At 45.8% G+C, this 13360-nt stretch overlaps 1 protein-coding gene across 3 annotated transcripts in view; it reads right to left on the bottom strand.

Moving 5' to 3' along the window:
• ches1 (checkpoint suppressor 1) overlaps window positions 1-13360 on the bottom strand; it is a 108214-nt gene that overhangs the window by 51902 nt on the left and 42952 nt on the right. Inside the window, exon 3 of one of the 3 annotated variants that reach the window (XM_032542850.1) lies at window positions 12760-12790. The exons of 1 other annotated variant lie outside the window; for it this stretch is intronic. The gene's annotated coding sequence lies outside the window, so the exon portion shown is untranslated. Of the gene's footprint in view, window positions 1-12759; window positions 13144-13360 lie in introns of those variants that run through there. One more of the 3 variants, XM_032542849.1, reaches the window with a different exon arrangement.

Raw genomic sequence — 13360 nt, 5'->3', positions numbered from 1 at the left:
TTAAGCATGTTTACCCAGGCAGAACTCACAGACACTATCTTTGAGTTCCAGAGAAAATGGTTTAAAGGGACAGTTCACCTCAAAATAAAAAGATACATATTTTTCCTCTTATATGTAGTGCAATTTGCTAGAGCAATCTAGATTTTTTTTTGGGTGTGAGTTGCCCAGTGTCAGCGATATCGGCTGTAGACTTGTCTGCTATCTCTGGTTGAGGATGTGTTGTTTCAGGTACAGTGAGACACTGAGTACATTTACATGAACACCAATATTCCACTAGTATTCTGAATATGACAATATTCTGAATTTGATACAGATCATGTAAACAGCATATTCCGAATGAGGCCTTTTTCCGAATATAGCTTTTTCCGATTAAGACATGTGGGCTATTCCGGTATTATTCAGGTTTTAGAGGCATTTTAGTACATGTATACAGGGCATTCGGAATATGCGTCTCCATCTGGGTTTTTAGCTCAGTTACGGCCTCTTGTCTGTTTACGGCTTATGGTCAGCTCTGTGCGTTGCTATGGTTGCTGTACACAAACCAACCAGCCAACAGTTCGCTAGGCTCCAGACCCGATAAGAAGGAGAAACACAGCTACTTTTAAACATTATCAAAGACTCAACAGGATTTGGGATATTATGTGTATAAAAATGTAGTCAGTGGATTAAGATCCAGCATATTGAGTTGGAGTAATAAACCCAGGGGTTTGAAGACTTATCAGATGCCAAAAACACTGCACGGTGATTTAAAATACTACGAGGAAAACTCTTTAAAAGGTTATTACGACGGCAATCGTTTCATTTCGTTGGAACAACAACTTTATCTGATAGTGTTGCAATTTCCTTTTCCTTCTTTAACAAAAGCAAAAAGGTGAATATTACACTTCTAGAGACAATATGGCATGTTTGATGTGCATTTCTCAAAATAACGCACATCACATTTATTCAATTTGTAAAGAAGTACGTAACATGAATTTTCTGCTTTCGCTTTTTTTCTGGAAACAGATATATAATAGAAATATTAAGGTGAATCATTGTTAAAAAAAACAATGATAAAAAAAAAAAAAATCAGCTAATCCATCCCTCTCAGCAGATTTAAAAAATGCAGTGAGGAATGAGGGGAGCAAAGAGACGTATAAGAGACGTGTGGGGGACACAGGGACACTGACAGACCAACGCTCTGGAACCGGACAGCCACGCACAGCTGGTAGTCAGAGCTAACCAGCCATGAGAAGATGCCGTCACACTCTCCTTTTCTGCGCTAGAAGGACAGGAAGCCTGATGGAGCTTTGACAGTCACAACAAGCACATGCACGGCCTTTTAAGAGTATTCGGCTGAACCGAACTTCCAAATACGAGCGGATTCTGAGCACACAGCATGTGTACTGTTGGAAGAACCACAACATCATCAACGTTATTACTAACCCCAACCCTGTGTACAGCGCAAGAAACACTATTTAGCGTGCAGTTAGCCCTATCTAAAGAGAGTATATCTCTACACAGTCATGTTCTGACACATACAAATCTACTAGCTGGGTTGCTGACTAAAACATGTAAATGCCTCACTGCACATTATTTATTTTAGCCTTACCTCAAACTTCACTTGATCCGCTCTCTGTGTGAGCAAGTTTTAGATGACTACATGCATACATACAAAATGGCACTGAAAACAAGTGGGCTAACATGAAACATGAAAAATGACTTATGTAATAGTAGCACTCTTAGTTGTAGTGAGGCTGGTGAAAATGATTACTGACAGGGTCGTTTTTTTCTGGGCCCCTGGGCCAAAAAAAAAGTAGATTTCAGACTTTGGAGGAAAACTAAACCATAGCATGGAGACAAACCATCAACTAGACAGGCAAATAAAACCAAGTTCTCCAGTGCTTCCTCCATAATCGTGTTCTTGTAAGGGTGGAAAAGCCTGTGAAACCCAATCAGACACTTCAACTCTCCAGTGAAACCCGTACTAATGAAATAGTTTTAGGTGTGCTGGAAGTTACACAGACGAAAAATCCACCTTTAAACACATAAATGTGAAGGAAGTCTGGTCCCATTTTTGTTGTTTAGTGATGGTTTGGGGCTCTGCTTTTTAAGATCAAAGAGCAAGAGCTTCTCTCTGGAGGCTACAGTTTGCACGGAAATGCAACCATACTGGGAGCAATGCATCTGCGAGGAGGCATGCTTACACATTCTGTCAGTAACACCATTCATGATAGCCCATAATGCAACTCGTCCACAAGTCTCTCTACAGACATCGTACACCTGCAGCTAAATAATCAACAAGTTAAAGCACATTCTCAGATGGGGGGGAGAGGAGAGGAGTGGGGAGAGGATGTTGTCGAGAGGCATTATGGGAAATGTAGTAACTGAAGCTGACAAGAGAGGCAGAGGGAAAGTGGATACAACATAAAGGCAAATAAATACCGCACATTCAACAAAATGCGTTGGAGCAGCTGAGGGTGGAATTTTCCTCTGAGGCAGGGCGTTCCACGCTTTTACCAAACGGAGAGGGAAACTCCAGGGTTCACACTCGCACGGACACCCCCTTGCATTCCTGCACGAATATAAACCGCACATGGGCGACAAAACCACGAACATTTGTATGCATTCATGGACACATGCGCTTGTTCTCTTTCCCTCCTTCTTCCCCTTTTGCTCTTTTACGGCGGTTTCCTGCGCACACTGTCTGCCTCTCATGGTACATTCAGAGCATGAACACCCGGAGTCAGCAAGTCTGGACACAGCTGCTGAATATTCAGCCCTGCGCTCCCTCTCGCTCTCCATTTCTCTCACCATCTCTGTCTTCTCCCTGCTTAAACTCTCCTGATTTTACCCTCTCTTGCTTGCTCCAATCTTACTCAACACCTTGCTCCGTATCTCCCAGCCTACATCAGTAGCGCTCTACAGCTTTGCCGCCGCAGCCTCGGCTCTCTGTGCTCCACTTTCATTAAGGGGCTCTCCTCTGATAGCCCTTCATATAACACTTAATCATCATAACAATAAGAGCACTCTCTCGCTCTCTCTCTCCGACGAATCACCTCGAGGGGCCGGTCCTAAAGATCCTCCGCTTACTGATGTCATTAACTGCCAGGGCTCCCGATTGGCTGGAGCGGCGCGGGAGAACCCGCCCCAGGTGTTTGACGGAGGGCTCAGTGGGAGCACACGGGTCGGACAGGCCAAGGACATTCCTCTTATGGAGAAGAGCGGAGAAAACGTGCACGCGCACACACATACAAGCTGGCGTGTGCAGAGGCACACAGGGCTCTTGCCGGGAAGCAGAAGACAAGGCGTGTTTGATTTTTGCAGTCAAGAGAGAAAGATGAATAAGACTATTGAATAAGGGGGAGGGAGGTTTGAATAACAGTATTTTACATGAATGGATCCTCAGGGAAATGACTGCTCCGTCGCTCTCTTTGCTCACTATTTTCAGCTGCGATTTGACAACAGGGTTGAGTGTGACTTAGTGTGTGTGTGTATGGTGGTGGGGGGGGTTGCATTTTGGCTGATTGGGTCTATGCCGCTATCACGCTGTGGAAGTGACAGTGTACCATATTATGTTGTGGGTGTGCGCATAGATAAACACAGTCGGCGGCTTCACGCAGACATAAATGCACACAAACTAAACTGCACAGATAGCCACACAGTGTGTGTGTGTGTGTGTGTGTGTGTGTGTTGTCCAAACCTCAGTGAAATCACAGCTGTTCTCAGTTGCAATGCGGCAGTCGCACCATCGTCTCAGATAACACATACACACACACGAGTGTGAGACGGGGACAGTAACACCACACTTGGCAGGGTCGGAAGGTCACGGGGGTATTGTTACAAAGTTGCCTAGCAACAAACACACAGCACATATAATCTCCAACTGTATGTGACCCCTGACCAGATGTGAATGTAGTTCTGATGAATATGGTGACAGCTGATGAACGTTTGAGCAGAAATGTGTGTGAATGTGCCGGTGCTTCATTATAGACCACAATAAATCTCTCACCAACGTTAGCACCCCACAGTCAAACTAAAGCATGCAGTTAGCAGTTAGCCTAGCTTGTTCATTCACAGCTACTGCTCCTAATGTCTAAAAGTCTCTTATATTTTACGATTATTTTTGGGGGCTTTTCCCTTTATTGTAGTGACAGTTGATAGAAAAGGGGGTGAGAGACGGGGGACGACATGCAGCAAAGGACCGCAGGTTGGACTCTCACCCAACATGGGGCGAACCCTCTTACTGGGTGAGCTAGATGCAACCCCTGCGTTCTCACTTTTGAGCAAACTTCCATTCACTTTGCTGTCCTTGAGGCTTGCCATACGCCGCCTGCCGACAACATTGCCATACACAGAATACAGGAACAGGAAAGTGACACTGAATATTACTTACAAAGATGTGTTTCATCGGGTCTGCAAGTAGCTCAGCCAATCTGTGTACTGAATTCTTTACAGGTTGCCACGGGAACATGGCTCCTGTCCTCTCTGCCACGATGCCTTCGTGCATAGTGTTTCAAAACATAAACAGTCGGTGCAGGGGTGTACCAACGCAGAGGGCTCCAGCAAATCGTTTTACCGGGCTCAACTTTGGCTAGGGCTGTGCAATGAATCGGATTTGAATCACGGTTATGATATCGGCTTCTAACGATCACAAATATGGAGGTATGGAGAAAAACAATTATTTTGCAAGTGAAGCTCTTTGTCTTCTGCGCTGGTTTTAACAACAGAGCTGTTTTCAATCTGAATCCATGCTGAATGGTTAACTTAGCCTGCAACTGATTCGCTCCCTGACAGAAATACTGCAGATTTGTATCATTTGCCAAAATTAATTAAAGTGTCGGATCTGGACCCGGGATGTGACAATAGAAAAAATGAAAAGAAAGAAATGTAGAAGTTGCAGCAGCAAGCCAGTTCACTGTCTGCTGAGAGGGACACTTGATCGATTTAAGATTAGTTTACTCGTCACGGGGAGTACAGCTCAGCATGTGAAAACTGGGGTTGTTTCAAGCCGGTCCGATTGTAATGGCTGAAATGAAGCTGATCCAAATCTGATCCTTTCTTTAATGCAACTTTTATTTTGTCCACCGCAGCGCTGCTGATGCTGCAGCGCTGCTGTCCTTAATGACATCTACAGAGCAAGCATTTCCCTACACATGAGAGTGAAAATTAAGTGGGTGTTAAAGGGGACATGTGCATATTTTCAGGTTCATCCTTGCATTATAGGTTTCTACTAGAACAGGTTTACGGTCTGCTCTGCTGATTGGCTTGGGTGAAAAATATAGCACACCCCTGCAAAGGTGGGTGGAGACACTCAGATTGGGAGCGGCATATTCTAATGAGCCTGCAGGTGACAGGAAAAGGAGCCAAATCTGAATAACTTGTTGAATCACGTTTCCTGATCTAGGTAGCCGTGACAATACAAGTACAGTCAGTTTGGCATTCCCTCCTGCTTTACACACACACACACACAATCATACATTACACATGTAATATGCAAGTCATGTATTACAACAGAAAAAAAAACACGGGCTTGCTAAAGACTCAATAATTATATTTTCTATAACACAGTCAAAATAATGAAGTTCACTGGTTCGGGATTACTTCAAACAAAGTACTTGGGGCTCTAAAACCATCATAAAATCAATAAAAGACATTTAAAATAATTGAGTTACAAGCAGATTTTACCTTGTTTACCAAGGCCCTCTGTCTCTTCCGTCTCTGCCGTCCCTTCCCACTGTGTGCAGTGGAACAAAGCACGAGATGGCAAAGAAACTTATCTTTAAAAAGAAACTGCACAGTGTTGTGGAATAATTTGCTAAACTGTCACAGGGAGCGAATCCTATCTCAGAGAATGCCAGTGTCACACACACACACACACACACACACACACACACACACACACACACACACACACACACACACACACACACACACACACACACACACACACACACACACACACACACACACACACACACACACACACTTTGGTGTTTACATCATACGGGAAGGTATTTTTTCCCCTCACACTGCCAGGGAACAGGCCCACGCATGGACACACAGACGCTGACTAAGGCCCTAAGACTGCTGGGAGGGGATGTGTGTGTGTGTGTGTGTGTGAGAATGTCCAACCGTTACTTGAAGTAAAGTTTGGACATCATTTGCACAGCATCTACCAGCTCTTTACATGTACATGATCCGAGAAAGAATTACTGTTAATTAACTCTACCTCTGGTACAGTAGGTGGCGCTCTACCAGTGCACAACTAGTCAGAATAAGACTTTTTCTTCTGGTTGACCTATGTTAAAAACACACCGACCAGCCATTAAATTTAAAATATTTAACAACTTCATTCACACATTTTGCCACAGCGTAGGAAAGCACAGTGTTCCCAACCAGATGACTTGACTCATTATCTGTAACGTTAAGTCTCGCCCAGATGTTGGGTGGAATTAGCAAGGTAACGTTAGCTAACTAACGTTAGCGTAAGCCACGTTCCCTCTACTTCTTTGCCAAATGACAGCGTTGACAGCCCCGGAGATGGACAATCTGTTGCGCCATCTCCCGGTGTCCGCTGCCCCGCGGGGACCAAATTACTTCCGGTCAAAAACCACTCCAGCAGAGTGCGGAGGTGCCGTACGGAACAGGACGCTTAACCGACCTTACTCTTATAAGGTGTCTACATGCAGGAATACCCCGTCTGTTAACCGGGTTATGAGAACTCCTTTTTTTTTAACTGCATGTAAAAGGCACTGTATGATTTATTCGTGCTGTTATGGTCTGAAGTGTAAGTTTGGGTGTTTATCATTGTGTTTATTTCTGCATGTGTGTGTATTTGGGCTGTGGGATCAAATCATCTTGTTCAGTGTTAAGCTGCTGTGTGGTTAGTGGAATGTACAGTGCACTGCTTGTGGTTTGGTCTTAGCGCTAATCAGTTTAATAAGGAAAATCTGCATATTTTGTGCTTGTGCATGTGCGAGTGTGTGTAGTTACACCTTTTGTATGCGCGTCGCTGCTCAGCCCAGAAACTGTTAAGTCCCTGTGTGGTGTGAGCTCCCTTAGGCTTGGGGTTTGAGGTTAGAGGGAGAAAAAAGTGGGAGGCCGGCAGAAAGACAAAGTGTGTTTGTGCGTCTTTGTGCGAGTGTTTTCAGGTCTGTTAAAAAGCTCCCAGTTCTTCCATCCAACGTTGGATGGCTGATGTTCAGAGATTCAACCCGCAACGCTTGGAGAACACAACAGGCGGCCTATTCAACCCAAGACACAAATAGCGCACTCTTCCTCTGTGCTTAAAAACCTCATAGCTCAAAACAGCGAGCTAAAAACAGATCTATTTTTTTGTTGAGAGCTGAAGAAGGCCAACCACCACATTTCTCCATGACGCTAGTTTTCTTTTGCTGAAATAGGAACTGGCACGTACAGTATCTGTGGAGACGACCCAGCATCATCTCTTTCTTCTTTTCATCCACTGCCTGGCTGTGATTGTTGGCGAGCCTCGGGATGAGAATCAACAAAGGGTCAGACAGTCGCAGACGGAGGGCAACAAGGCAATAGAGTTACCAGTTGTGAGACACTGGGATATTCATTTCAAATAGAGGCCGCTCTCAGGGGGCCGCAACAGGCTGCCACAGTGGGTGTGTGCTGCACGAGCATCTTTAAACGCCTTGTGTTGCTACGGACAACACATACGGCACAATAAAGTAGCTACGCTGTGAAGTCTTTCCACTTTAATGGGAGGAAAAAGGGGAAAAGATGGGGAGGAATAAACACATTATATAAATCTGATGGTTCCTGAGGTCATTTTTGTCTGCACACACGATTATGCATGCCAACACACACACACACCCCCACTGTATGGCTGCATCCACGTATGACATCACTGTAGCTAACCATAGGCAAGAGAGTCCGAGAGAGCCAAGCTGACGTCATACCATTCGCTCAATGTCAATTACGTAATCACGGGGTCCAACGCCCGCAGGACAGCCATGCTCTGTGTGTTTTGTGTGTGTGACCGCATGCGGGGCAAGAACACATAATTGCAATCTCATGTGTGAGAGGAGACATAAAATGAGGCACGCTGATGACATCATTAGCGGGAGGCGGCCGGGCGTCGCGGCTGTCACATGGCGAGAGTGTTTGGGTAGAAGAGGAGGAGACAAGAGCGCTGCAAACAGAGGAGTTATGCAACGCAAATCCAACTCAACAGACTAGAAAGGGCCTTTTTTTTGCCTTTCCTCTGTGTGTACACAGTGTGTGTGTGTGTGTGCGTGTCTTAAGTGACTTTTCTCTAGCACTTTTACTTGAGGCGAAGAGTGCATTAAAAACACACAAGCACTCAAGCATACTGCTGAAATGCACACTGAAACTTACACACACACCCACACACCCACACACACACACACACACACACCCATATACACACCCCCCCCCCCCTCACCACACTTATAACCAAAGCTTCCTAAAGACAGGAAATCCTTCCACCCACGTTCCTGTGTTGCTTGGCACCAGCAGCGTCACCGTGTGCTGCCTCCACCGCTGAAACACACACAGAAACACACACACGAAACACACCACACACACACACACACACACACACACACACACACACACACACACACACACCACACACACACCACACCACACACCACACACACACACACACACACACACACACACCACAGCAACTCCTTCAACCCTGCTCCTTTTAAAGGACCAAAAAACCAGCAGATAGCCGAGCCAGAGCTGGCAGGCTGATGACTCGCTACAGCTGCCCTCCAATTCGTCAGCTATGGATCTAACCAAACATGACATCACCCCTTGTAAACATAAACACTTCCCCCCCCCCCCCCCCCCCCCCATTTATAAAATCTATTTTTACACCCGCCGATGTCTTTCTAAGCGTGATGGAGCACGCATACGTGTCTGTGTGCGGCTGTGCTAATGCCTGCTACTCTGTACGTACATGTCAGTGTGTATTTGTGCGCATGCACTTGTGTGCCACTGTGTGAGGATGCAAGCAGCAATAGCTCAGCACGACAAAGCAGAGAGAGGCTAATTGTGCAGAGGTGCCCATCACTGTGGACAATGAGTCCATTTCAAATCAGCAGGAGGCCTATTGAAGACAATTATAACCTGGGGGATACAGACGAGCATTATTCTTGTAAGCCATTTTGGCCTCCTAGGCCGACTGTGTTACCACTGCAATTTAAAACCTTACTTTTAACTCTCCACTTGTTTGAACACATAAACCACTACATGAAAAGCAAAGGTCACCTACCAGAGAATTAAAAGAAATGGACTGACTACAAACTAGTCTCGCATTGACAGACCTTCCTCCACGGCGCTGTGGAGGAGGGCCTGGCTAGTCTAGCTAGCTGTCTTGATTTATCCTCCAGGGATCTGAGGAGAAGATAACCATAGTCCTCAGAAATCCACCGGAGCTTAGACTGAAAACACAAAGAAAGCGGAAGGTAACGGACATCGGCGGAAAAGAGGGACATCCGGTGGAATTTCAGGCAGCACCGGAGCAATCCCAAAAGTGAAACTAATTTTCAAATCATTCCTCTGTCTGAAAACAGTGTATGAAAACCAAAAAAGTGGCACAGCAACAAAAAATATGAAAAACTTCAATGAACCAAAAATAGTCTGGTGTTGTGCAGTCGACCTATGAGAGCTTTGTAGGCGGGATTAAGAATGCAGGCATGCTTTTACTATAAGGCTATCTAGCTACATCAATGAAAAATAGTGAGAGAAAAAAAATGGCAGACCGTAGATGAGCTTGACACAGCTGTACATGTTGTTGTTCATCAACTGTTAAACCAGCATATTTGTGCGACTGTAGTTTTTGTGTTGTGATTGACAGGCTACGCTATACACTGCTATCTTAAAGACCACTTGGGCTGTGGGTATGACAGTGTATTTTTTGTAATGGATACATGTAGGTTATAGCAGTAACCATTTTAGCAGTCCCTAAAAGAGTTTTGGATGTGTTGTGAAAAAGTGTTGAAGTACAACGGGGCCGCTGTGGCTCAGGTGGTAGAGCCTACCAATCAGAAGGTTGGTGGTTTGATACCTGTCAAAGTGTCCTTGGGAAAGACATGGAACCCCGAATTGCTCCCATCGGTGTGGGAATGTTAATCTGAGGACCATGTGGCACGTTGTATGACAGCCTCGGCCACAGTGCATGAACGTGTGTGTGAATGGTGCCTGGTGGTAGCAGTCGTTGAGCGCTAGAAAAGCGCCATTTACATACAGTCCATTTACTTGGTTTATGTTATTTTGGAGTGATCTTTATTCAAGTTTTCATTGGTCAAAAGATGAATGATCAATGGCTGAAGTTGCTTTAATAATTTCTTTTTCCCGCCTATCAAGAGTCTGTCTGTTTCTAAAAGGGAGTTTTTCCTCGCCACTGAGCACTAGTTGCTTGCTCTTGGGGGAATTGCTAGAATTCTTTGTAAATTATAGTGTGGTGTGGTCTAGACCTACTCTACCTGTAAAGACTCAAGATAACTCTTGTTATAATTTGATACTATAAATAAAATTGAATTGAATTTGGGGGTGAACGATGCCTTTAATTAGTTTAACTATATTTAGCGGGCCTTGATCCAGCGGGAATCAAACCCTCGACATCGGCACCATGGGGTACTGTACTGAGACAGAAGGGGATGCACAGCGGCTGTGTCTTTACATTACTGCAGCTTTTTGTAAACAAAACAACTCATTTTACTACATAACCACACAACAACATGAACATTGCCAAGGTGCAATGCATGGCCTCTTTTCACTGAGTAAACACATTAGTCCACAAGTCACTTTTGCTGATAAGGTGCACTTCTGTGGTACCTCTGACTGTGCATTTCAGACACTCTGCCATATGGCTCATGGGCCACAGCTGACCACAGCACAGCAATGGGTTGGAGTGTAGCTCCAGGCACGGCTAATACAATCGGAAATATTAAAAGAGCCATTTTTGAGTATTTACGCTGAATAAATCATAGGCTGGCGTCTGTGCTTTTATTCAAAAACACAGACCATTCAATTCATTCACACATGAATTATAGATCCATTATGGACTGTTTTAGCTGTGTTGAGGGAATCAGCCTAACAACAGTTGTTCTGAGAGCACTAACCCACTGAGCCATCCATACCAATTATCTGTGTCTAGGGTGGAGTCCGAATTCAATATTTAATTTACACAATTCAATCTCACGCTAGAGCTTCCATCTGAAAAAAACTACTGGTGTCAAAAGAGCCAGAATGGACAAAGGCGGTGTGGGCTTCCGCTGAGAATCTCAACTGTTTCCAAAGTGAAAAAGAAGCGGGCTAACTGAACGTCAAACCGCAGGGGTGTCCATTGAGAGACAGGGAGAGGTGGAGGGGCAAGAACTCCATTGAGCGCAGCCATGGGGGGTCAATATGTGAATGAACGTTTGGCATGGAGGTGAATTATGAATGAGCAGCACTCCGAGCACTCCTGGAGAAAGCATGTCAGCCCCCGTCTCCTTCACTCCGCTCTCTTTCCATCTCTCCTCCTCCTCCACCTCCTGCTGTCCTAAAATCTCCATCATCTTTTCTTTCCTCTCTCTGTCTCTGTTTCATCCCTCGCTACTGGATTAATCTTCTCATCTGCCTTATTCTGTCATCTGATCGCTCTTCCTCCCTCCAGCCTCCCCCTTAACCCTCCTCCACCTCCTGTCTCCAGAACGGGGGGGGGAACGACGACACAGAGGTAGACAGACATGCCGTCTGTCTGAAAAGACGATAGAACATTCTTTCCCTGCACATATTTACACAACCTCTGATGGACACACACACACACACACACACACAGTAGCAAAGATAATATAAAAGCAAACAGTCCTGCACGTGCAAAAGATGTGTGCGTTAAGTGTAACGCTCTCAGGCACTAACACACACACATTTCTCCCAGCTGTTCTGCTGGCCACAGAGCTTGTGTGTGTGTGTGTGGTGTGTGTGTGTGTGTGTGTGGTGTGTGTGTGTGTAATCCAATGTGCTGCTGCTCAGCCTGTGCCACGCTCTCTCCTCTGTTGCTGTGCGTCTGATCAGATCTGCCTCTCCTCAACCTGTTTGCCGTATATGGCGCGCGCACACACACACACACACACCACACACACACACACACACACACACACACACACACACACACCCACCCACAAGAAGCTTCTACTAGTATCAAGCCTCATTCAGTGTCAACCGAGAAACACAAAATCCATTTGGTTTTGCTTTTGAAATCTCCAACCAAAGACTGTTACCTGCTGCACTGAAAACTCTGCTCTTTTACACACACACACACACACACACACACACACACACACACACACACACACCACCCACACACACACACACACACACACAGAGTGAAGTAAAGGGGGGTAAAAATGGACTCTTTAAAGAGTATTTCCCTCCTCCTTTCCTCTAGCTCAACTTCAAGTAGCTTACCTGACAAATGTGTGTGTGTTGGAATGGGATCACGCTGTTCCCTATAAAAGTATCTACTCCTTTTGATCCCTTCACTCCAGTTTACAGTGGTCAGTTCAGCTCGCTTACACACTTTGGCCCCCCTTTTAGTTTGTGGAAAAACAACACTAAAAACTCTCTCACACACAAATGTATATATAGGTTATACACACACACACACCTCCACTCTTCCCTTTAAGTGCAGAGCCATGCAGCACATGTCAACACCTCTCTCTCGCGCGCGCACACGCACACACACCTCTGCCAGACCTGTGTACAGCCATGAAAGCTCCATAAAGTCACCTTAGGATCCTTCTGTGTTCCAGACGAGCCCCTTCCTCTCCGCTGTCAGACTTCTCTCTCTCCTCCTTTCCTTCCTTCCTTCCTTCCGTTCTGTCCGTCCGTCCTTCCTCTCTCTCTTCTCTCTCTCTCTCCCCCTTTTCTTGTCGGTGCGCGGTCAGTTCCCAGCGTTTTTCCCGAGCCCCTCCATATCCGCCCCGCCAGTCGTTTCTACCACCGAGCTAGCGTACCTTCACGCGCGCGCGCCAACACGCATACACACACACACACGAGCCGCTGCGTTCCTATGGTCTCTCCCTCTGTTTATCCCTCAGCGCTCTCTCTCCTCTCTCGGAGAAGAGCTCGGTGAGTGTGTGTGTTTGTGTATGCTTGTGTGCGTGGACGTGTACGTTGGTTTCTGTGCTCTGCCTTGCCCCGCCAGCAGCAGAGGACTTCCCCCCCGGCGCCCGCCCTGGGTCCTAGCGCCAGCCGGGTTTACTGAAAGAATGCTATTGTGTACGGAAGACATCCCCAAAGATCGTCTATGATTTTGACGAGACGAGTCACAATTATGCTATGAGTTTGTTTAATACTAAAATAATTTTGAAACCACCCCCCCCCCCCC

Source organism: Etheostoma spectabile, chromosome 18 (assembly GCF_008692095.1).
Source record: "Etheostoma spectabile isolate EspeVRDwgs_2016 chromosome 18, UIUC_Espe_1.0, whole genome shotgun sequence".
Lineage (NCBI taxonomy): Eukaryota > Metazoa > Chordata > Actinopteri > Perciformes > Percidae > Etheostoma > Etheostoma spectabile.
This window is presented reverse-complemented; position numbering and strand designations above follow the sequence as displayed.